At 40.6% G+C, this 27,427-nt stretch overlaps 1 protein-coding gene across 2 annotated transcripts in view; it reads right to left on the bottom strand.

Moving 5' to 3' along the window:
- grk4 (G protein-coupled receptor kinase 4) overlaps positions 1 to 27,427 on the bottom strand; it is a 204,855-nt gene that overhangs the window by 159,932 nt on the left and 17,496 nt on the right. The window lies entirely within an intron of this gene.

The raw sequence follows: 27,427 nt of genomic DNA, 5'->3' as shown, positions 1-27,427 counted from the left end.
ATGATCATAATTAAAGATAAAAGTATTTTTGTATTTACTTTCCTTAAATATCTAAAAGGATTCATATTTTCTTCATGTCATTTTATGCTCTTTCCAGTGCTGTTGTTTTTAGGTGAGAGTTTGTATCCAATCAAAATTCAGCTAGCTTATGTTGCCATGCTGTACGAAATCTGCCCGGGGGCTTCAAAACTAACAATGCAGACGTCAGTGCACTGTAAGTGAAAGGACACATACGGTTGATAGACAATTGCTATAGCAAATCAGATCACGACTTGTTGTCAATAAGGACTTCTAGCTGGCCTTACGCTGTGATTGGATTCTCATTTACGAGTCACAAGTTGCGAAAACAGGAAGTGGCACTGGAGCCATAGAAAGCCACAGAAAACTCACCGGTACTTAAAAAAAAGAGAGCAAAATGTTGATTAAGTGGCAGATATATATTAGGAAAGCCATTTTCAAGAAGAAATCTTAAGAGAAACTAAAACTTGTGAGACGAGGTCGGCCAACACTCGAAGCTATCCCGGCTAGAGATGTCCGATAATATCGGACTGATATTACCTGCCGATAAATGCTTTAAAATGTAATATAGGAAATTATCGGTATCGGTTTCAAAATTATCGGTATCTGTTTCAAAAAGTAAAATGTATGACTTTTTAAAACGCCGCCGTGTACACGGACGTAGGGAGAAGTACAGAGCGCCAATAAACCTTAAAGGCACTGCCTTTGCGTGCTGGCCCAGTCACATGATATCTACGGCTTTTCACACACATAAGTGAATGCAAGTCATACTTGTTCAACAGCCATACAGGTCCTACTGAGGGTGGCCGTATAAACAACTTTAACACTGTTACAAACATGCGCCACACTATGAACCCACACCAAACAAGAATGACAAACATTTCGGGAGAACATCCGCACCGTAACACAACATAAACACAACAGAACAAATACCCCGAAACCCTTGCAGCACTAACTCTTCCGGGACACTACAATATACACTCCCCCGCTACTTCCTACCCTCCCAACCTCCTCATGCTCTCTCAGGGAGCGCATGTCCCAAATTCCAAGCTGCTGTTTTGAGGCATGTTAAAAAAAATAATGCACTTAGTGACTTCAATAATAAATATGGCAGTGTCATGTCGGCATTTTTTTCCATAACTTGAGTTGATTTATTTTGGAAAACCTTGATACATTGTTTAATGCATCCAGTGGGGCATCACAACAAAATTAAGCATAATAATGTGTTAATTCCACGACTGCATATATCTGTATCGGTTGATATCGGTATCGGTAATTTAGAGTTGGACAATATCAGAATATCGGATATCGGCAAAAAAGCCATTACCGAACATCTCTAATCCCGGCGGTGAAATGGTTTACCCGTGACTTTCACACGAATCAACTGACTACGACGTCGAATGGGTGCTACAAATTGTGAGTTCATATATTTGTTTTTTAATGTTTCACTTGTTTTATACAATTATTTTAATTTTGATAGGACCACATGTAAGATATGTTTTAATTTCTGAAGCGAGCTTTTGAATGTTAAATGCGCCGAAAAACATACCGTTTATACACTGGTGAGGGGCTTTAATGCTCAGTAGTGTGCAAGTGGGTTTCTGTGTAGTATCTCCAGCCGTGTCCATGTAGTGACACAAATTACGGTATTTTGAGAGGTGAAGTCGGACTAAGTAGGACATCACTAAAGGCCTAGGTGAGAAACACACAGCCCGCCACTGTAAACAGATGTAGGCGGATCAGTACATAAACTGACGGTAATGATACCAAGTATTAGGGCTGTGAATCTTCAGGTGTCCAACGATTCGATTCAAGATCGATTCTTGGGGTTGCGATTCGATTATATATCGAATTTTTCGATTCAACGCGATTCTCGATTTAAAAACGATATTTTTCCGATTCAAAAAGATTCTGTATTCATTCAATACATAGATTTCAGCAGGATCTACCCCAGTCTGCTGACATGCTAGCAGAGTAGTAGGTTTTTTAAAAAAAAAAGCTTTTATAATTGTAAAGGACAATGTTTTATCAACTGATTGCAATAATGTAATTTTGTTTTAAATATTAAACGAACCAAAAATGTGACTTATTTTATCTTTGTGTTGATATTGGACACAGTGTGTTGTCCAGCTTATGAGATGCCATGCAAGTGTAAGCCACTGTGACACTATTGTTCTTTTTTTTTTATTTTCATAAATGTCTAATGATAATGTCAATGAGGGATTTTTAATCACTGCTATGCTGAAATTATAACTAATATTGATACTGTTGTTGATAATATTCATTTTTGTTTCACTACTTTTGGTTTGTTCTGTGTGGTGTTTGTGCCTCCTCTCAATTGCTCTGTTTATTGCAGTTCTGAGTGTTGCTGGGTCAGGTTTGGTTTTGGAATTGGATTGCATTGTTATGGTATTGCTGTGTATTGGTTTGTTGGATTGATAAAAAAAAAAAAATAAATAAATAAAAATAAAAATTAAAAAAAAAAAAAAATTAAAAAAATATATATACATATTCATAAATGTTGTTATCGATTTAAAAAAAAATTAGAATTGATTCTGAATTGCACAACGTGAGAATCGCGATTCATATTCAAATTGATTTTTTCCCACAGCCCTACCAAGTATAGTATATTGTTGATACAACAGTGTTAAGATCTTTTTTTTTTTTTTTTTATCAAAAATGAAAAGAATCTGGTTGCTTACAAACTCAGGAATTAATTCCCTTGGGTGAGCTTTCAGGACAAAAAACACAAGATTTAAATAAAAGCCTATAGTAGAAAATAATTTATATAATTGATTGATATTGTATTGCCCCTATCCAGTGTTTTTGTCTGGTTAAATTTGTGATAAAAAATTTTTACAATCCTGAAAATTACAAGTATCAGTGTCTATGACTTGGAAATGAACCGATACACAAATTTGTGGTACTGGCCAAAACTAATGTGAAGTGTTAAAATAGTATTAAAAATACAGAATAACAAATGCTTATTACGTTTTAGCAGAAGTACAACAGGAAATGACCCAATATGTTACTACTTATGCTAGCAGCCAAATTAGGAGGCTAATAACCCGTTACGATTCACATAAATATTTTTAGTGTGATATATATTACTATCACTGGAGGCGGCAATATAGATTTCAGGTCAAATCATCCATAGTACTAGCTCACGTATTGTCGTTCTCCGCACCCTGACGTTTGGCAAAGACAGCATCAGCGCTCCCAAAAAGGCGACTTAAATGGTAGGAAATGAGACCGGGTCACAGATAGTTTAGGGCCATTGTAATGTGAGCATGCACATGCACGCAAGCACAATAGAGACTGGCCGTGATAAATGAATGACCGCTTGCTTTTCCAGTCGCTCTCACATGCGGCGTGTGATTGGCTGGAGTAGCCCCTGATAAGGAAAACATTAGCTGTGAGTATATTTGTTGCCTATTCAAAGCAAAGGTCGGGTGTTTGCTTTAGATAATCCGTCTGTATATTCACAGTGGAAGACAGCGAGTGAGAGGAAGACAGAAACATGTATCAGGCAGCAGCGTTCCTGCTAATCCTCACCTCTCTCACATTTCCCTTCCTTTTGCCTCTCCCGGCTTTAGGCTCCCTTCCCCCATACAACACTTTTTTTTGCTCTTGTTACGCCTTCAGTAATTCTTCGTGGACAGGCTTTTCCTCTACTCCATATGGTCTTGACTGTAAGACGAGCACAGAAGCTAGTTACTTGACTCATTTTATTCTAAGTATTTTGTGCTTTGTTTGGAAATTATGAGTTTGCATAGGAAATCTTGCATTAAATAAATTAAATGAAGGTCACTATTGCAGGGATGTAACGATAAACAGTATTAAAGTTAAAGTTAAAGTACCACTGATTTCACACACACTAGGTGTGGTGAAATTACCCTCTGCATTTGACCCATCCCCTCGTACCACTCCCTGGGAGGTGAGGGGAGCAGTGAGCAGCAGCGGTGGCTGCGCTCGGGAATCATTTTGGTGATCCCACCCGCTCGACATCCATTGCTTTCCTCCTCTCTAAGGTTCTCATAGTCATCATTGTCACAGACGTCCCACTGGGTGTGAGTTTTCCTTGCCCTTATGTGGGCCTACCGAGGATGTCGTAGTGGTTTGTGCAGCCCTTTGAGACACTAGTGATTTAGGGCTATATAAGTAAACATTGATTGATTGATTGATTTAACCCCCAATTCAAACCCTTAATGCTGAGTGATGATCGCAACAAAACTGACAATTATACTTGGGTAAAATATCGATATACTCAATATATATTGCGCGCTAATATCTGGTTAATTTCTATCTACACTTCTGTTCGAATGTAATAATCACTTATTCTTCTGTTTGATACTTTACATTAGTTTTGTATGATACCACAAATGTGGATATCATTCCGATACAAAGTCATCACAGGATCATACATTCAAAGTCCTCAAGTGTCCAGGGACGTATTTCCTGAGTTTATAAACATAATAAAAAAAATATTTAAAGCGAAAGAAGATTTTGAGGCTAAAAAACATCGATGTAATCATGGTATCGACTAGATACGCTCCTGTACTTGGTATCATTACAGTGGATGTCAGGTGTAGATCCACCAATGGTGTTTGTTTACATTCGGGAACGGCGTCATTAGCGGTGACGCCAGTGATCTACGGCAGTGGTTCTCAAATGGGGGTACGTGTACCCCTGGGGGTACTTGAAGGTATGCCAGGGTACGTGAGATTTTTTTTAAATATTCTAAAAATAGCAACAATTCAAAACTCCTTGATAAATATATTTATTGAATAATACTTCAACACAATATGAATGTAAGTTATAAACTGTGAGAAGAAATGCAACAATGCAATATTCAGTGTTGACAGCTAGATTTTTTGTGGACATTTTCCATAAATATTGATGTTAAAGATTTATTTTTTTGTGAAGAAATGTTTAGAAGTAAGTTGATGAATCCAGACGGATCTCTATTACAATCCCCAAAGAGGGCACTTTAAGTTGATGATTACTTCTATGTGTAGAAATCTTTATTTATAATTGAATCATGTGTTTATTTTTCAACAAGTTTTTAGTTATTTTTATATCTTTTTTTCCAAATAGTTCAAGAAAGACCACTACAAATGAGCAATATTTTATTATACAATTTAATAAATCAGAAACTGATGACATAGTGCTGTATTTTACTTTTTTATATCTTTTTTTTAAACAAAAATGCTTTGCTCTGATTAGGGGGTACTTGAATTAAAAAAATGTTCACAGGGGGTACATCACTGAAAAAAGGTTGCGAACCACTGATCTACGGTGTGTAGTGAAGCATTTTTACCTATTCCTCGTCCTGCAGGGATGATACTTATAAGAATCTTACTTTATTTGTCGCCATGGAAGCAAAGATTAGTGATTTAGAATTAGCTAAAACACTGCAGACTGTGAATGGACTTTAGCTGCTAGCCAGCCAGCCATGTCTAAAAGAACCTCTTCCTGAGGGGTGTCCGTGTTATAACTTCACCTTTATCTTTAGTTTTTAAGCCAAAATGTGTCCGTGACACCGAAGGGAATAAGCGGTAGAAAATGGGTAGATGGATGTTCCCATTCTCCCTTTTCTGTCTACACATTGTGTCTGCTTGTGAGTACTCAGTGATTCTGTGCTGCCGAACATGCTCGTCTGCTCGTTAACCCAGCAATGACACGACGTGATGACGATGGGGGTACGGGGGATGGGGGACCGGTACTTTTTATAGGCGGTATAGTACAGAATAAAATTCATTAGTATCGCGGTACTATACTAATACCGTACAACCCTAGTATTTATACCTTTATTGTAAGTTATTTGGAGACACTACATACGGAGTTGAATTCAAATAAGATAATCAGGGCAAAATAACGCCATTATTTGTTTTTACCCTGTGACTTCTTTTTAGTCTTTGAAGATAATTCAATCAATCAATCAATCAAAGTTTATTTATATAGCCCTAAATCACCAGTGTCTCAAAGGGCTGCACAAACCACAACGAAATCCTCGGTAGAGCCCACATAAGCGCATTGAAAACTCACACCCAGTGGGACGTCGATGACAGTGACAATGATGACTATGAGAAACCTTGGAGAGGACAGCATATGTGGGCAAATGCCCCCTCCCCCCTAGGGGACCGAAAGCAATGGATGTCGAGCGGGTCTAACATGATATTGTGAAAGTCCAATCAATAGTGGATCTAACATAACGGTGAGAGTCCAGTCCAAAGTGGATCTAATATAGTAGCAAGAGTTCCGTCCAAAGTGGAGTTTAAACTTGCACTTACAGATGTAGCGACCAACTGTAGTGACTGACAGTGGTTTTCTGAAGTGTCCCTGAGCCCATGTGGTGATTTCCTTTACACACCGATGTCGCTTTTTGATGCAATACCGCCGAAGGGATCGAAGGTCCATAATATCATTGCTTTTTGTGCAGTGATTTCTTCAGATTCTCTGAACCTTTTGATGATATTACGGACCGTACAAGGTGAAATCTACAAATTCTTTGCAATAGCTGGTTGAGAAATGTTTTTGAACTGTTCGACAATTTGCTCACGCATTTGTTCACAAAGCGGTGACCCTCACCCCGTCCTTGTTTGTGAAATGACTGAGCTGCTTTTATACCCGATCATGGCACCCATCTGTTCCCAATCAGCCTGATTACCTGTGGGATGTTCCAAGTATGTGTTTGATGAGCATTCCTCAACTTTCTCAGTCTTTTTTGCCACTTGAGCCAGCTGTTTTGAAACATTATGCAGGCATAAAATTCCAATTGAGCTAATATTTGCAAAAAATAAACCAAGTTTTCCTGTCTGAACTTTAAGTATCTTGTCTCTGCAGTCTATTCAATTGAATATTGGTTGAAAAGGATTTGCAAATCATTGTATTCGATTTTTATTTACCATTTACATTGTAGTTTTTGCCCTGCCATGAGGTGGCGACTTGTCCAGGGTGTACACCGCCTTCCGCCCGACTGTAGCTGAGATAGGCACCTGCGTCCCCGCGACCCCAAAGCATACTTTCCAACCTTGAGACCTCCAATTTCAGGAGGTGGGGGGTGGGGGGCAGGGCGTGGTTATGGCGGGCTGGGTGTGGTTGGGGGCGTGGTTAAGAGGGTAGGCGTATATTTACCGCTAGATTCAAAGTCAAGTATATACATATATATAAGAAATATTTGACTTTTCAGTGAATTCTCGCTATACATACATATATACATATATACATATATATATATATATATATATATATTTATTTTATTATATATATATATATATCAATCAATCAATCAATGTTTACTTATATAGCCCTAAATCACTAGTGTCTCAAAGGGCTGCACAAACCACCACGACATCCTCGGTAGGCCCACATAAGGGCAAGGAAAACTCACACCCAGTGGGACGTCGGTGACAATGAAGACTATGAGAACCTTGGAGAGGAGGAAAGCAATGGATGTCGAGCGGGTCTAACATGATACTGTGAAAGTTCAATCCACAATGGATCCAACACAGTCGCGAGAGTCCAGTCCAAAGCGGATCCAACACAGCAGCAAGAGTCCCGTTCACAGCGGAGCCAGCAGGAAACCATCCCAAGCGGAGGCGGATCAGCAGCGCAGAGATGTCCCCAGCCGATACACAGGCAAGCAGTACATGGCCACCGGATCGGACCGGACCCCCTCCACAAGGGAGAGTGGGACATAGAAGAAAAAGAAAAGAAATGGCAGATCAACTGGTCTAAAAATTCCTCAAGTCTAAAAATTCCTCAAGTCTAAAAATTCCTCAAGAACAACACTTGAAATACACTACTTTTAAAAATTTACCAGACACATTACGTATATTTATACATAGTATCGGTATCGGATTGGTATCGCCGATACCAGCCTAAATTTTACTCTGTATCGGATCAGAAACAAAATCGGTACAAAGCAATCAACTACAGTACCTGCTGCCACCTACTGATATGGAGTATTACAAGAATACCCTGCCAAGCTCTACACAGCACAGGCACTACACAACCGCACATTTTCATGATTATTGATTTGCAAAAATATTTATTGGACCACTTGGGTAAATTTGCATAATTTCCCACGGCTCCCCAGACCTTTTCTCATGGCACACTAGCGTGCCGCAGCACAGTGGTTGAAAATCACTGCTCCAAGCAACCCAGCACAACATATCAATCGCAGTGCTGTGGGAAACACTGAAAGATCATCACACAAAATATATTTTTACATCCATATATCAATCAATCAATCAATGTTTACTTATATAGCCCTAAATCACTAGTGTCTCAAAGGGCTGCACAAACCACTACGACATCCTCGGTAGGCCCACATAAGGGCAAGGAAAACTCACACCCAGTGGGACGTCGGTGACAATGATGACTATGAGAACCTTGGAGAGGAGGAAAGCAATGGATGTCGAGCGGGTCTAACATGATACTGTGAAAGTTCAATCCACAATGGATCCAACACAGTCGCGAGAGTCCAGTCCAAAGCGGATCCAACACAGCAGCGAGAGTCCCGTTCACAGCGGAGCCAGCAGGAAACCATCCCAAGCGGAGGCGGATCAGCAGCGCAGAGATGTCCCCAGCCGATACACAGGCAAGCAGTACATGGCCACCGGATCGGACCGGACCCCCTCCACAAGGGAGAGTGGGACATAGAAGAGAAAGAAAAGAAACGGCAGATCAACTGGTCTAAAAAGGGAGTCTATTTAAAGGCTAGAGTATACAAATGAGTTTAATGTATTTTGCAGATTAATGTCCATCCATCCATCCATTTTCTCCCGCGTGTCCCTTTCCGGGTCGTGGAGGGTGCTGGAACCTATCTCAGCTGCATTCGGGCGGAAGGCGGGGTAAACCCAGGACAAGTCATGCAGATTAATGTGTAAAAATGTATTTGGTGCAACACATTTTGTCTATGGTCATATAAAAAAAATGTAGTCCTGAACACAACAGCAGGTGAGCAGGATGCGTGTGATGCATGGTTGGAGGCGTGTACAGCAGTAGTCGAACATGCAGTTTCTCACACGGACACAAAGAGTGATGAACATGACGACATGCACTGTTGCTCCTTTTGACCTTTCTTCCCCAAAACTTCACCTGGAAATTGTCATTCTCTACAGCTTTGAAGATACACCTATTGCAGCTGCCCACATGACATGCTTTTTTTTAATACTGGTTTTAACTAACTTTTTTATCTTACATTGTACTTCTTTTTTAATAATGTTTAGTAATGTATGTATATTTTGTATTTTTACTTTGCAAGCTCCTATGTCAGGGGTCGGCAAACTTTACCACTCAAAGAGCTATTTTGGCCCGTTTCACAAATTAAAGAAGACAAAGGGAGCCGCAATCATTCTCGCGAATATCTGCTGGTGGCCACACATGTAACAGTAATAGTGCCGCCTTCTACAACATGTACAGACAGCTTGCCAGTACAGTAACATGTTGTATGTGGCTTCCGCAGATACACGTACACGACTGCAAGGCATACTGGGTGGCACAGAGTACACTGAAGGTTGCGATATAAACAATTTTACACTCTTACTAATATGCACCACACTGTGAACCCACACCAAACAAGAATGACAAACACATTTCTGGAGAACATCCGCACTGTAACACATAAACGCAACAGAACAATTACCCAGAATGCTATGCATCCATGACTCTTTCAGGCTATATTATACACCCCAATAGCACCAAAACCCGCTTCCCCCGCCTTTCCGTGCGTCGGTTGAGGTGGGCGGGGGTGTATAATATAGTCAGGAAGAGTCATGGATGCAAATGATTCTGGGTATTTGATGTGTTGCGTTTATGTTGTGTTACTGTGAGGATGTTCTCCCGAAATGTGTTTGTCATTCTTGTTTGGTGTGGCTTCACAGTGTGGTGCATATTAGTAAGAGTGTTGAAGTTACTTATATCACAACCTTCAGTGTACTCTGTGTCACCCAGTATACCTTGCAGTCGTGTACGTGTATCTGCGGAAGCCACATACAACATGTTACTGGACTGGCAAGATGTCTGTACATGTTGTAGAAGGTGTTAAAGGTAATGGCTTCATGGCACGCCCTTATTACTGTTATATGGGTGACCATCAGCGGTTATTCGCGATAATGGTTGCGGCTCTCATTGTCTTCTTTATTTTGTGAAACGTGTCAAAATGTAGAGGGCGCTTAAAGTATAGCCATCATGGCACGCCCTCAATATTTTTGTCCGAGTGATAATCGAGGAATGTTCGAAAGTGATGTCCGGAAGAGGCTACGAGAACCGGAATCCCCCCGTAACAATCGGGGGGGTCGGCGATTGTGCAGCTGAGCCACATCAGAGTGGCCAAAGAGGCGCATGCGGCTCCGGAGCCGCGGGTTGCCGACCCCTGTCCTATATGGACCCCAGGAAGACTAGCGGTCGGCTTGGCGTCAGCTAATGGGGATCCATTCATCCAACCATCCATCAATTTTCTACCGCTTGTCCCGTTCGGAGTCGCGGGGGTTGCTGGAGCCTATCTCAGCTGCAGTCGAGCGGATGTTAGTGTTGCCAATCAATCTATCCCCAGGTGCATGTCTTTGGAGGTGGGAGGAAGCCAGAGTACCTGGAGGTGAACCCACGCAGTCACGGGGAGAACATGCAAACTCCACACAGAAAGATCCCGAGCCCGGGATTGAACCCAGGACTACTCAGGACCTTCGTACTGTGAGGCACATGCACTAACCCCTGTACCATCCTGCTGCCCACGGTATCCATTCAATAAACAATAAACCTGTGTTCATGTTACTTCATTCCAAGACATGATCGAAGACAAGTTTTTATTCTATTTTTTTTTTTTTACAGTCGAGGTCAAAAGTTTACATACGCTTGTAAAGAACATAATGTCATGGCTGTCTTGAGTTCACAATAATTTCTACAAGTCTTACTTTTTTTTGTGATAGAGTGATTGGAGCACATACTTGTTGGTCACAAAAAACATTCATGAAGTTTGGTTGTTCTATGAATTTATTATGGGTCTACTGAAAATGTGAGCAAATCTGCTGGGTCAAAAGTATACATACAGCAATGTTAATATTTGGTTACATGTCCCTTGGCAAGTTTCACTGCAATAAAGCACTTTTGGTGGCCATCCACAAGCTTCTGGCAAGCTTCCGGTTGAATTTTTAACCACTCCTCTTGACAAAATTAGTGCAGTTCAGCTAAATTTGTTGGTTTTCTGACATTGACTTGTTTCGTCAGCATTGTCCACACATTTAGGTCAGGACTTGGGGAAGGCCATTCTAAAACCTTAATTGTAGCCTGATTTAGCCATTCCTTTACCACTTTTGACATGTGTTTGGTATCATTGTCTTGTTGGAACACCCAAGTGCGCCCAAGACCCAACCTCCGGGCTGATAATTTTAGATTGTCCTGAAAAATTTGGAGGTAATCCTCATTTTTAATTGTCCAATTTACTTTCTGTAAAGCACCAGTTCCATTGGCGGCAAAACAGGCCCAGAGCATAATACTACCATCACCATGCTTGACGGTAGGGAAGGTGTTCCTGGGATTAAAAGGCCTCATCTTTTCTCCTCCAAACATATTGCTGAGATTTGTGGCCAAAGAGCTCAATTTTTGTTCCATCTGACCACAGACCTCCAGAAGGTCTTATCTTTATCCATGTGATGTCAGATAAAACAAAAATTCAGCTGTTTGACATTATGTCCTTCACAAGTGTACGTACACTTTTGACCACGATGATGCCAAAAAACATGAAAAAAGATGGGAAATCCTTAAAGGCTTATTATGAAAATGTAATAATGTTTATAGATATGCAACAACAGCAACATATATGCTATCTGTTGTTGTGTTCCCTTTTTTTGAGTGTACAAAATGAAGGTGTGTGTTGAATCTGACTTGGACATAATATGGACTATACACAAATGCTTTTTATGAAAATGTAATTTTGTTTATAACTTATATGCAATCTGTTGTTTCCCTAATTTTTGTTGTTGCACATGGATGAGGGTGTGTGTTGCTGAGGCCCACTTTGACATTGTCTGGACTGGACCTGGTTTTAAAAACCTTTTAGACAAGTCTAATTCCATTAACAACCTGGTCTGATAAAGATAAGGTTATTTATTTTTATTTATTTTTAATAAAATAAAATGAGATTAAAAAAAAGGAAAACAATGACATTTTTTTGGGATAAAAAAAGAAAGTAAAATCATATAAAACAATTACATAAAAAATAGTAATTAATGATAGTGTTAGTGGACCGGCGACACACACAATCATGTGTGTTTCAGGGACTATGTCCCTTGCAGGCTGTGTTATATATGTTGTGGGAACCAGCATTTTGGGAGCAGAAAGAAACAACCCTTTTTTGTGTGAGTGGGTGTGGCTGGGTGTGAATGGGGGAGGGAGGGGTTTTCTTTGGGGGGTTGATGCACTGATGGAAAGTGTATTTTGTGTGTTTTTGTGTTGATTTAATAAAAAAATTTAAAAAATAAAATAAAAAAAAAACTTTTGACCACGACTGTATGTGGCGGCAGATTACGACAGAAGTCATTCAAAATAGAGATATTACTTAGTTCTTCTATCAAACTAAAAAGTGATATCTTATTCTTATATCTTACTTATATGACAACATGTCATTTATTTGCCTTTTTCCACCCCTGAAATCTGGTAGATTCAGTTCTTCGCAAGCTAATATTTAGTTCGTAGTAGGAAGGTGGAAATTCCGGGAGTCCTTAGGAAACTAAGAGCGACAGGCTGTGATCATTTTGTTTTATAAATGAATAGTTTTTAAATCGCACGGTAACCCATGAATCGTGACACAAATCGAATAGTGCATCACAACGAGATTTACTGTACATCCCTAGTTTTTAATCAGCCGAGTCTTTAAAATAGTATGCAGTTCCAAGCTGTTTGAGAATTTTTACAAACGTCATTTTAATACGCGAAGCTACGACAGGTGTACTGACTCTTTTAAAAGTATTTACAGAGGAATATAAAGTATTTAGCCAGACTTCGAAGCAGCGAGGTGAGCTGCTAACTGGGACTCCGACCTGGTAGTTTGAAATGAGAAATGTGAAATGAAGGACGAGTGGAACGAAGCAATTGTTCACTAATTACTTTGTTACATTCTGTAAAATTAGTCAGTCATACGCCATTCGTGTACCTATTCTTCTCAACCTGACTGAACCGGAGTAAAACTTAAAGTTCTTTAACTTTTGGTGAAAACGTCTCTACCCGATAGCCTCGTGTGGAGGAGCAATTGCATTCATGAAATAACAACCTTTTATTTTGACTTTGTGGGTTATTTGTTTGTCTTTGCTTTCTGCTATGAAAGAAAATGGAACGGAGTAGTCCCAATACAGACGATGTGGCTTGCATGTGCGCGCGAGGGGGACGACCTCACCTAGTCAGAGTACTAGAGAACGCAGTAAGACTCAAGTCTTAGCTTGAACAAGCTGGAGTTGGGGTAGGAAGATAGAGACGTTAACCATCGACAGTGAATGTTGTGTACAGCTGTATAGAAACAAATAGGCTGATTTCGGTAGCAAGCCCTTGAACGTGGAACATTAAACAGAATGGGACCTTGAGGATTATCTTCGATAAAACAACACTTGCACGTCATATTCAAAGGACTGACCAAAACTATGTCAGCTTAAACAGCTGAACAGATAATAAGCAGGCCGACAGCTGGTTTCTCATAGCAAGAATACTTATTTCCTATAAATCATCACACCAACGAATTGTGACGCTGTGTGGTTAAGAGGTTAGGTATGCGCCTTTTGACCCAAGTACTCAACTCTCTCAACAATAGAGATATGGTTCGGGAGAGTAAATTTGCAATTTTCAAACCTGCAAACTACTCAAATGTTAACGTTAGGGATGGGCACTGAAACCTGGTTCTATAAACGGTAGCAACCAGACTGAAAATAGAAGTTGCTACTCATTTCAGTGCTAAATGATTGCAGACTCAGACACTTGCACTTTGCAGTAACGTTGTACAAATAGTGGGGACGGCGTGTCGCGGTTGGGTGGCCGTGCCAGCAACCTAAGGGTTCCTGGTTTGATCTCCACCTTCTACCAACCTAGTCACATCCGTTGTGTCCTTGAGCAAGACACTTCACCCTTGCTCCTGATGGGTCATGGTTAGGGCCTTGCATGGCAGCTCTCGCCATCAGTGTGTGATTGTGTGTGCGAATGGGTGAATGTGGAAATAGTGTCGAAGCACTTTGGAGTTGGGGTAGAAAAGCGCCATACAAGTATAACCCATTTACCATTAACGTCTTGTAAGTAATGTAGCATCCTGAGAGAAACACACAGTTTGACACTCCTTTAAACTTTATCCATCCATCCATCATCTTCCGCTTATCCGAGGTCGGGTCGCGGGGGCAACAGCCTAAGCAGGGAAACCCAGACTTCCCTCTCCCCAGCCACTTCGTCTAGCTCTTCCCGGGGGATCCCGAGGCGTTCCCAGGCCAGCCGGGAGACAGTCTTCCCAACGTGTCCTGGGTCTTCCCCGTGGCCTCCTACCGGTTGGACGTGCCCTAAACACCTCCCTAGGGAGGCGTTCGGGTGGCATCCTGACCAGATGCCCGAACCACCTCATCTGGCTCCTCTCCATGTGAAGGAGCAGCGGCTTTACTTTGAGTTCCTCCCGGATGGCAGAGCTTCTCACCCTATCTCTAAGGGAGAGACCCGCCACACGGCGGAGGAAACTCATTTGGGCCGCTTGTACCCGTGATCTTATCCTTTCGGTCATGACCCAAAGCTCATGACCATAGGTGAGGGTGGGAACGTAGATCGACCGGTAAATTGAGAGCTTTGCCTTCCGGCTCAGCTCCTTCTTCACCACAACTTTATTTAAACTTTATTACCGACCTAAATGCGGAAAGAAAGCATCTCACATAACACCAATAGCGCCACAGTGCTAGCCTGTAGCCACAACAACACAAGACTTCATTATGAACCAACTGTTACGGGGAGTGAGGTTGCATTCACAAACTCCAGAAATTATGACTATCGAAAAGCAAGTTGCTTTCTGCCAGTCTCTATCTTCTGTATTGCTGCAGTAATTCTAATTTTTTTTTCAAATTTTTAATGTATTACATTTTCATTATTTAATTTGATGTGTTGAAAATATGTTATTTATATTAATTAAAATATTGAAATGACTAGTCTGTTCGACTTGAATGTCACAAAATTCCATAAAGAAATGAAAAGAAATTCAAAAATAAATTTTTGAAGTACCAGTTTAAGCACCGCACCGGCCAATTTGGCATTAGTAATCAAACACTCTGATCTCAGGAAACATCTCTCATTGGTATACATGGCTACAACATATTACATCTGTATTATTATTACCATTATGTTATTTATTAAATTTAAAATTTAAAAACCCATATATAATATTCCCATGTTTACATTGTTTATAATTTTTGTTCGAAAAAGAAAACTCCAGTACTAATAGAGCTTGGGCTTGATTTTTTTATGTTGATGGTATTTAAAGGAGTTATGTAGATTGTACAGTACAGTAAGTTAGACCTGGGCATTATTGAGTAAAATATATATATTTCCCAAGTCGCTTGATATCAATATGTATCACAATATAAATGAAATCACTATTGTTGTCATGTTTAAATGTTACATTATTAATAATAAGTTAGATGTTTAGACATCAGAAGGTTATTTTTGATGGAAATATGAATATTCGTCAGGACTGACTCCATGATACAATTGTTTCAGTATCCTACTGTATAATATTTACACACACTGCCATTAATTTAACAAACATCATTTTCTCACTGCCCTTTATGTCTGTATGTATGTTATTATTCCATCCATCCATCCATTTTCTACCGCTTATTCCCTTTCGGGGTCGCGGGGGGCGCTGGCGCCTATCTCAGCTACAATCGGGCGGAAGGCAGGGTACACCCTGGACAAGTCGCCACCTCATCGCAGGGCCAACACAGATAGACAGACAACATTCACACTCACATTCACACACTAGGGCCAATTTAGTGTTGCCAATCAACCTATCCCCAGGTGCATGTCTTTGGAAGTGGGAGGAAGCCGGAGTACCCGGAGGGAACCCACGCATTCACGGGGAGAACATGCAAACTCCACACAGAAAGATCCCGAGCCTGGATTTGAACCCAGGACTGCAGGAACTTCGTATTGTGAGGCAGACGCACTAACCCCTCTGCCACCGTGAAGCCTTATTATCAAAGCTATTGTTATAGTTTGTTACATGCACATGCATTAGCTCATGTATTAAACTTTATTTAACAAAAAAACATGACGTTTTTTACTTAGAAATGTTTTGTTTCATTTCATCCAGTGGCACAAGTGTGCGTCGCCTTGCGTGAATGATTAAACAACATACTCCTCCATGTGAGTCTGCTTTGAATTTTAAATATGATATCCATATCATTGTAAATGTAATACATCACTGTATTGCGATGTGGTTCCGACCCGTTTCCAGCGGTGGTACTTTGGAAAGGAAACCTCCTCAAAAACAAAACAGAGAAAGCTGGGCTGAGCCAAGTTGCAGTCATGACAAATCTGCTCGACCAATGCGCGAGTGGCAGTGCAGTATTTTCTTTTCATGTTGAGTCAGTTGGCAACAAAACTGTGCACATTTAGGCAACCATCCAACGCTCGTCACTGCAGAGCCGCATGTGCAACAAACTGCGTCCCGTTCTATACAGAGTCCATTTGAGGGTGTAATGACTGTAAAATGAGTCCCACATGAAGGGACAGTCACAAAGCAATGTGTTTTATGGGCCTCAGCTGGAGGAAACACCCCAGAGTGATGACAGCGAATGTTAGTCTGGCTTTGACCACAAAACTAATAAAGCTACACTGGCTCACGTCACAGGAAAACCCTCACCAGTGGTCAAGGGGAGATCGGCTGGCCAACAGCTTAAGGGGAGGGGGGCGAAAAGAGGTTAGTAACGGCATCTACTCCCAGCCAGATGTTCTTCTCAGTCAAGGCTTCTAAAGCAAAAAACAGGCATATTTTTCTGATAATTGTATATTTTTTTAACCAGAGAAAAAAACAGCGTTTTAGATCATAAATGTTTATCCTCTAACCATGTGCTACATTTTTATATACACAAAGACCTACTGTAAACTCCGGACCATGAGTTGGTACTTTTTTCTTACACTTTGAAACCTGCAGCTTATAAACGATAATGCAGGTTTTAAAACAACAAAGAATAAAATACACTGAAAAGGTGTGTGATTGTTTGTGCTATGGCGCTAGGGCTGGGTGATATGGCCTTTTTTTAATATCTCGATATTTTTAGGCCATATCGCGATATACGATATATATCTCTTTAATTAACACTTGATGCATAGAATCACAGCAGTATGATGATTATATGTGTCTATATTAAAACATTCTTATTCATACTGCATTAATATATGCTCATATTAATATTTCATGCAGAGAAGGAAATCACAACTACGTCAATTGACCAAAACTGTATTTATTAAACAGTTATTAAGCAGTGGCACAATATCATTTCCAAAATATAAAGTGCAAGATTATCAGAGACATTTCAAGTGCCGAATAAAAATGAGCTGCATAATAGGATATCAAGTAGTATTCGTCTTTCGCTATGTAGTAGGTTACTACGGACGTTATTAAAATCTGTTGTTGACTATTTGTTCATACGGTGTTGATCTGGAAATGTTTGTCTCGGCATTTTTATGGTGTGGGCGTGTGGCACCGAATGGAGAGGTTGACATGCGGAGTTTCAAACACTTCATTCTCTAGCAGGTGACTTTTCAAATGATGCGCCACATTAGCAGTAATGCTACTTTTTATAGCAACGCTTTTTCCGCATGCTTGACAAATTACGGTTGTCTGTTCGACATATTCCCACTTGAAGCCAAACCAATGCCAGACGACGGACCCCTCGCTGTTTTTCTTGGGAATTAATTCTTCCTTAATTCGCACCTTCTTTCTCTCGTATCACCACTCGCACGGCTCTGCTAGCATCATTACAAACGTTACCCATGCTGCTACCTCTATGCTCCGCGAGGGCGTGTACGTATGTGACGTATGACGTGACAGTATGTGATGTATGTAAGAAAGTGCGCTTGTCTGTGAGAAGGAGAGACAGGAAAGAGCGAGAAGAGCCTGTAATGCAATGCCCGCAGCTAAAAGCAACTGCGTGATAACGTATACTCGAATATCACAATAGTCATTTTCTATATCGCACAGAGACAAACCCGCGATATATCGTGTATATCGATATATCGCCCACCCCTATGTGGCGCCATCTTTTGGACGAGTTTGCTTGCTGCAGGTGCTGCAACGTCCCTTCATTTAGTGCTTTTGAACCGGAAGTAAATGTGCTGTTCCGTCTTGTAGCCCGTTCATAGCGGTTTTACTTGTATGGATTCTTCATTCATCACTCTAAGCAACATGTGAAACTTTTAAAATATAACTACAACTATTTCAACTTACTAAACTGTCCCGTGTGATGTCTGTAGGAAGGTTTTCATTCATAATCATAGGTGCTATTGCAAAGTAATCAAGCGAGCGTCGTTAGCGTTAGCTAATATTCTAACAGGTTTGCGAGTGTTTGTGTTAGTATTATTACCTTACTCTGGCATTTTTTGTATAGATAGATAGATAGATAGTACTTTATTGATTCCTTCAGGAGAGTTCCTTCAGGAAAATTAAAATTCCAGCAGCAGTGTACAGAGTTGAGATCAATTTAAAAAAAAGTAAAAAGTAAATAATGGGGGTTTAAAAGAAAACAAAATAGAGAAATATTACAAAAAGAATAAAAACAATGGGAATAACAATATAACAGTAAAATAAGAATATAACAAGACAAAGTAGGCAGTAGTGACCATGTTATGAAAACGTATTGCACTGTTAATGTTTTGCATCCCCCTATTGTTTAAATTTCACAAATTTCTATATTATTATTAATTTCGCCAACTGCTTCTTTGCTATCACTTTTACGACCATATTTGTACATATCGTATGTGCTGGTGTTGTTCTTTTGTTGTTGTTGTTGTTATGTTTGCTGTTGTTGTTTTTGTCTCTCTGTCTAATCCCCCTCTTATCCCCACAATTTCCCCCCCTGTCTTCCTTTTTTTCTCTTTCTATCCCCTCCTTTTCCGGCCCGGCTGCACCAAATGATAATATAAATACATTTAATAATGTCAAATTCAAATAAGGCAACAAGAGAAGTATCCTACACTTCTCTTTTGTAAAGTAAATCTGTACAGCCGTATGGGCATCTACATCAACTATATGATTTGCCAGAGAAGCTGGACAGAACAAGAAAAAGAAAAAAAAACGAATAAATAAATTTGTTTCACCAAGACATCACCGTGGAGTTATTGAGTCTGTTTGGCAGATTGGAGCGCTAGCTTCCACAACTAGTCGGTCCATGACAATGGCTTCTGTTTTGTTTGATGTTTTAATTCCGTGTTAGGGACACCTTTTGTAAACAATTAACTAAGGGGTTTAAATAAATATTTATTGAATCTTTCCGTCTAAATAACTGATTTTGGTATGGCTAAAATATAGACAAATATTTTTGTTTCCTAAAATTTAGTGGGTGCCACTTATAAACCGATGCACACAATAGTCCGGAAAATATGGTACTTTGCAAGAAAACTACATTAATTAACAAGCTAAACTGCTAAGTTATGAGAAAAAGTAAGTTGTTTATTTGTCCAGGTTGGGAACAGAATGTCAAACATGAATAAAATAAAATGTGCATCAACTATTTAAATTTAAAAGGCAAACTTGTAGCAGTCAAACACCTATGAAATTATGAATTTTAATTGAACTGGAGTAGGATGAACATTTGATTGCCATGATTCCATGTTCAAATACAAGATAGCCTACATAAAGTATGGATTCACAAGTGGCAAAAAAAAACCTCCATTGTATGATGAGTAGTGAAGTGTGTGCTATTAAAAGCATGAAACCACCCAAACTGATGCACCAATTCCAAAGTCAACATCCCACCTGCAACAACAAACCAGTGGAGTTTTTTTTTTTCAAGACAAGAGCAGAAGCTAGACATCAAACAGACAACAACACGGTGTCTTAAAATGTGACTGTAGCTCACGGTATTGAAAATACAAAAAAATCAACACAATACCTGAAAAAAATTGTAGTCAAAAAGCTTAATCACTGCATTCCTAGTTAGAATTTGCAACACATCAATATTAACATGGAAAGCCTCCCCGTTGCCAGGCAACAAAAAAAGGATCTGCGTATGTGACGAGATACAAAAAAAATAATTTGGCAGTGTAAACCTTAACAGAATAATTTAGAAAAGGATACAAATATGACACTAATACACTGAGTTTGGCATTGGAATGAATGAACAAGTGAATGACAATGAATAATATTACATAAAACACAGATGACACCCAAAAACCGTTTCACTCATTGCTATTCAGATTTACAGGAGTAAGTATTGCCTTGCTTCAATCTTGATTAATATATCACCATATATACACATACTGTATGTAAATAGCATGTACAGTATATAACATTCCTAGTCTAGGAATGTTTTGGTTAAATATCCATTTAGTGCCACTCCTGCAGTCAAAACAATCCTACAATTCAGCAATCTCAACCTTTGAGGTTGTGCACAGAAATTAATATTCCAATTGCATATTTTTCTAAATATTTTGGCTTTTCGTCCAATTTTGGGTTTTTGTAATTGGAATTGGAGCTTTTGGAAAACCGGAGTGAACATTTTCACAAACTCGGCATCAGCGTTTGTGTTATCATAACAAAAGTGCAACATTATCTCGTGTAATTAAAGCTAACAGTATTTAAAGGTGCCATATGTAATAATGTGGCCACAAATGGTACTGCAATCACTGTCAAAATTCTGTAGTCCCCTCCCACTATCCCTGATTGAGGTTGCCGGATACGCAGCCGAATCCGAATCCTACTCCAAGGAACTTCAAATGGCAATCAACGAGTCCTACCCTTGTTTATTGCAAGACGGCATACTAAGTAATTATGCCACATTTTACTAATGTCAATTAGCCAAATGTATTTGTAAAGTTACGCAGCAATATTTTAGTCTGGAGTTGGCACAGATTGTTGGCATTACCCTGCTAAAATGTCTAGTTTGACCGCACGGACCACCATCGAAATATTTATATATAATAATATACTACATATCGCATAGGCCTACTTTGATGGCAAGCCAACAGTAAAATTACCACCACATTTTGTTCAGCATAACTCCATGTTGCATCCCTGGTAAAAATCCTCCTTTTTCTTCATGGCTTTGTCATGAATAAGTTGAGAACCATAACGATGCCTTTTAAATTTATTAAAGGTCTGACATGTTTAGTAACTTTACCAGTGGCAGTAGCCAGAAAAAGGTGGAGGTGCGTAACTGGCATCCTGAATGTGACACACTCACAGACTTTCTAATTGGTCAAACGGTGGAGGGAGGGGCATCGAAATGAAAACAATAACATGATTTCGGGGCTGTAAATCTAATTTTGAAATGAGCATATCCCGGCTGAACTACTGTTATCAGTTATAAATGTATTCCAAAAGGACATGCCTTACTAATTCCTTTTGACATAGCAGGGTCATTTAAAGAGGACTTGCCATGAAATTATTACATATCGCATCTTTAACAGATATACACATCGATGTACTTCTAATATCCGACAAAAAGGTCCCGCAAGTATTTCACTGGCTTAGTTTGTGATTGTAGCAGCCTAAAAGGCCTGATTTGACAGAAGGTTTTTCAAAATGTTGCATCAAAAGTTGTGTTTTTTATACATTGCATCAGATATTGATATAATTGAATTTGTTTTAAATATATTAGGTGTTCTTTGTAATCCTTTCCCAAATAACAAGATTTCAACAAATCTACAAAATATGTTTTATTTGCACAGAAATGTGTAAATAGTTTGTAAAACATTTTTTAATAACAGAGTAACGGAATCTAATTTACAAGTAGACACTAGATGGCGCCAAAAGAAAATTCTCAACCAAGTGTCAAATCACTGTATTGAAATAATAAACACCACCAAAGGCTCTCTTATTGTTGTTGTCTGCTCTGTCATCCACAAGTTGCAGACATTATCCATAAATGTTTCACGATTTTAGAATGTGCTTGTCCATCATAAAATTGTATTCATCTCGCAAAACACTGCATAAAGTCTACACCTGCTTTCTATTAAGAATCTATAGAGCTGATTTTTGTTGGTAAATGAAAGCTGATGAGAAATTAACAGCAGACGTTTACACCTTTGTAAATGTAAACAGGTAAGTGTGGATGTGGGTGTGTTGGCTAAATATTTATATCCTATATTACCTCGAAGGCTAACGATGTTGGCAGAAACCAAAAAAGGATCTTAGCTATGAGTGAATAAATGAGTTGAATATACAAACCCCGTTTCCATATGAGTTGGGAAATTGTGTTAGATGTAAATATAAACGGAATACAATGATTTGCAAATCATTTTCAACCCATATTCAATTGAATATGCTACAAAGACAACATATTTGATGTTCAAACTGATAAACATTTTTTTTTTTAAATAATCATTAACTTTAGAATTTGATGCCAGCAACACGTGACAAAGAAGTTGGGAAAGGTGGCAATAAATATTGATAAAGTTGAGGAATGCACATCAAACACTTATTTTGAACATCCCACAGGTGTGCAGGCTAATTGGGAACAGGTGGGAGCCATGATTGGCTATAAAAGCAACTTCCATGAAATGCTAAGTAATTCACAAACAAGGATGGGGCGAGGGTCACCAATTTGTAAACAAATTGTCGAACAGTTTTAGAACAACATTTCTCAACGAGCTATTGCAAGGAATTTAGGGATTTTACCACCTACGGTCCGTAAAATCATCCAAAGGTTTAGAGAATCTGGAGAAATCACTGGATGTAAGCGATGATATCACGGACTGTTGATCCCTCAGGCGGGACTGCGTCAAAAACAGACATCAGTGTGTAAAGGATATCACCACATGGGCTCAGGAACACTTCATAAAACCACTGTCAGTAACTACAGTTGGTTGCTATATCTGTAAGTGCAAGTTAAAACTCTACTATGCAAAGCGAAAGCCATTTATCAACAACACAAAGGAACACCGCTGGCTTTGCTGGGCCCGAGCTCATCTAAGATGGAATGATGCAAAGTGGAAAAGTGTTCTGTGGTCTGACGAGTCCACATTTCAAATTATATTTGGAAACTGTGGACGTGGTGTCCTCCGGAACAAAGAGGAAAATAACCATCTGGATTGTTATAGGTGCAAAGTTCAAAAGCCAGCATCTGTGATGGTATGGGGGTGTATTAGTGCCCAAGGCATGGGTAAATTACACGTCTGTGAAGGCACCATTAATGCTGAATGGTCCATACAGGTTTTGGAACAACATATATGTTGTCATCCAAGCAACATTATCATGGACGCCCCGCTTATTTGAGCAAAACAATGCCAGGCCACATGTTACAACAGCGCGGCTTCATAGCAAAAGAGTGCGAGTACTTTCCTAGCACGCCTGCAGTCCAGACATGTCTCCCATCGAAAATGTGTGGCGCATTATAAAGCGTAAAATACGACAGCGGAGACCCCGGACTGTTGAACAACTTAAGCTGTACATCAAGCAAGAATGGTAAAGAATTCCACTTTCAAAGCTTCAACAATTAGTTTCCTCAGTTCCCAAACGTTTATTGAGTTTTGTTAAAAGAAAAGGTGATGTAACACAGTGGTGAACATGCCCTTTCCCAACTACTTTGGCACGTGTTGCAGCCATGAAAGTCTAAGTTAATTATTATTTGCAAAAAAAATAAAGTTTATGAGTTTGAACATCAAATATCTTGTTTTTGTATTGCATTCAACTGAATATGGGTTGAAAAGGATTTTCAAATCATTGTATTCTGTTTTTATTTACATCTAACACAAATTCCCAACTCATATGGAAAAGAGGTTTGTAGATGGTCCCGGCAAGGCAGCATGACCACAGTATCGTCAGTCTGCAGCACACCAAAACAAAATTCAGCCTTTGTGCTAAAACAACCTCCAAACAGCGGACGTCTATCCAGTAAAATATGAAGAGGCTGCTGAATGGTGTGTTTGATATGTTTCAGTTTTGTTTGTTTTCCTGACTCTACAAACTGGAGGATTGAACATTGGCTTTGCTCCCTGGGTCTTATGTAGACATACTGTACATGTGGATTGTTTTCAACTCGGACCTCTCCAGTCCAACACTCCCAAGACATCCACGTGCAACATAAACAATAACAATCCCTATTGTTACACGACGGAGAAGCAGGCCGGAGGGGACCTCACATTAGTCTGCTCCCCCAGGTAAATGCTGTACAATATTACTACATTATTTCATGTAAGTACTGTAGTTGTTTTCAGAACATTTTATTGATTTTCAAACAAAATTTCTAATCTAAGTTTTTTTTTCTTTTAAAAAAGACATGTTACACCTCAAAATTTCGATGTTTTGGGGGAGTTAGGGTTATTAAATTGATTTCAATTCATTTCAATAGGCTGCGCCAATTTGAGCTCTGAGTGTTTTTAGATATAAGCTCCGTCAAAGAACCAATGAACTTGTAAGTTGAGGTACTATACTATGCAGTGTTCGGGTGGACATGGTCAGATTTTTTTACTTTACGAAACTGTGGTACTTGCAATTGACTTGTTCCTCATTAGTTTACTTTATTCCATAGTTCCTCAATAACATGCTCTCAAATGCTTTTGGCAAAACTAATGTGATCATTTAGAAAAATATGATTTTCACAGATAATATATTATTAAATATACATATTTTCTTATGTGACCACTATAAAAGTGAGACCACTCATTTTTTTTTTCAGGGAAAACAGAAGTGAGAACCTCTTGAAATAAGAGCATGTCTACTTGCTTAAGTCTTATATTAAAATATTACAAATATGGTGAGTTTCTGTTCTTTATTTTGAGTGTGACCAGAGATTGAAGAGTGTCACAGCTACTCAACCTAAATAATTCCCAAGACAAGTCTTTAAAACAGGCACACACTTACCCTCTTACTTGAAACGCATTTGAAAGTGTTTCATTAAATTTAAACAAGTTTCATAGAAACAACTTCTATTGTAATTTCATTGTGTGTCAAATCTGTTTGCATAAAGCCAACAGGTTTTGCAGCATAGAAAGACACAACTGGTGTTGCCACTCAGAAAATGTCAATGGGCACATTTCCATTCAGGATGCACAATGTGAAGCTTACAAAATGTTATATTTTATACCACCTTGAAAGAGACCGATGATGAATTTAATCGTTTGTGAATTATAAATGTTGGTACAATGTTGCATGCATGTTGGCTGCGATGGTGGGGGAGGATGCCGGACAGACCTGGCAGGCCCAAGCGCATTGTGAGGGTCTGCTGGGAACGTCTGGCAGAGTCTCCTGTCAGAGAGAGTTTCAATTCACACCTCCGGGAGAACTTTGAACATGTCACGAGGGAGGTGCTGGACATTGAGTCCGAGTGGACCATGTTCCGAACCTCTATTGTCGAGGCGGCTGATTGGAGCTGTGGCCGCAAGGTTGTTGGTGCCTGTCGTGGCGGTAATCCCAGAACCCGTTGGTGGACACCAGCAGTGAGGGATGCCGTCAAGCTGAAGAAGGAGTCCTATCGGGTTCTTTTGGCTCATAGGACTCCGGAGGCAGTGGACGGGTACCGACGGGCCAAGCGGTGTGCAGCTTTAGCGGTCGCGGAGGCAAAAACTCGGACATGGGAAGAGTTCGGGGAAGCCATGGAAAACGACTTCCGGACGGCTTCGAAGCGATTCTGGACCACCATACGGCGCCTCAGGAAGGGGAAGCAGTGCACTATCAACACCGTGTATGGTGCGGATGGTGTTCTGCTGACTTCGACTGCGGATGTTGTGGATCGGTGGAGGGAATACTTCGAAGACCTCCTCAATCCCACCAACACGTCTTTCTTTGAGGAAGCGGTGCCTGGGGAATCTGTAGTGGACTCTCCTATTTCTGGGGCTGAGGTCGCTGAGGTAGTTAAAAAGCTCCTCGGCGGCAAGGCCCCGGGGGTGGATGAGATCCGCCCGGAGTTCCTTAAGGCTCTGGATGCTGTGGGGCTGTCTTGGTTGACAAGACTCTGCAGCATCGCGTGGACATCGGGGGCGGTACCTCTGGATTGGCAGACCGGGGTGGTGGTCCCTCTCTTTAAGAAGGGGGACCGGAGGGTGTGTTCCAACTATCGTGGGATCACACTCCTCAGCCTTCCCGGTAAGGTTTATTCAGGTGTACTGGAGAGGAGGCTTCGCCGGATAGTCGAACCTCGGATTCAGGAGGAACAGTGTGGTTTTCGTCCTGGTCGTGGAACTGTGGACCAGCTCTATACTCTCGGCAGGGTTCTTGAGGGTGCATGGGAGTTTGCCCAACCAGTCTACATGTGCTTTGTGGACTTGGAGAAGGCATTCGACCGTGTCCCTCGGGAAGTCCTGTGGGGAGTGCTCAGAGAGTATGGGGTATCGGAATGTCTTATTGTGGCAGTCCGCTCCCTGTATGATCAGTGTCAGAGCTTGGTCCGCATTGCTGGCAGTAAGTCGGACACGTTTCCAGTGAAGGTTGGACTCCGCCAAGGCTGTCCTTTGTCACCGATTCTGTTCATAACTTTTATGGACAGAATTTCTAGGCGCAGTCAAGGCGTTGAGGGGTTCCGGTTTGGTGGCCACGGGATTAGGTCTCTGCTTTTTGCAGATGATGTAGTCCTGATGGCTTCATCTGGCCGGGATCTTCAGCTCTCACTGGATCGGTTCGCAGCCGAGTGTGAAGCGACCGGAATGAGAATCAGCACCTCCAAGTCCGAGTCCATGGTTCTCGCCCGGAAAAGGGTGGAGTGCCATCTCCGGGTTGGGGAGGAGACCCTGCCCCAAGTGGAGGAGTTCAAGTACCTAGGAGTCTTGTTCACGAGTGGGGGAAGAGTGGATCGTGAGATCGACAGGCGGATCGGTGCGGCGTCTTCAGTAATGCGGACGTTGTATCGATCCGTTGTGGTGAAGAAGGAGCTGAGCCGGAAGGCAAAGCTCTCAATTTACCGGTCGATCTACGTTCCCATCCTCACCTATGGTCATGAGCTTTGGGTCATGACCGAAAGGATAAGATCACGTGTACAAGCGGCCGAAATGAGTTTCCTCCGCCGGGTGGCGGGGCTCTCCCTTAGAGATAGGGTGAGAAGCTCTGCCATCCGGGAGGAGCTCAACGTAAAGCCGCTGCTCCTCCACATCGAGAGGAGCCAGATGAGGTGGTTCGGGCATCTGGTCAGGATGCCACCCGAACGCCTCCCTAGGGATGTGTTTAGGGCACGTCCAGCTGGTAGGAGGCCACGGGGAAGACCCAGGACACGTTGGAAAGACTATGTCTCCCGGCTGGCCT

The sequence above is a fragment of the Nerophis ophidion genome, linkage group LG20, assembly GCF_033978795.1.
Source record: "Nerophis ophidion isolate RoL-2023_Sa linkage group LG20, RoL_Noph_v1.0, whole genome shotgun sequence".
Classification (NCBI taxonomy): domain Eukaryota; kingdom Metazoa; phylum Chordata; class Actinopteri; order Syngnathiformes; family Syngnathidae; genus Nerophis; species Nerophis ophidion.
Note: the sequence above shows the minus strand (reverse complement) of the source record. Positions and strands in the feature narration are given on the sequence as shown.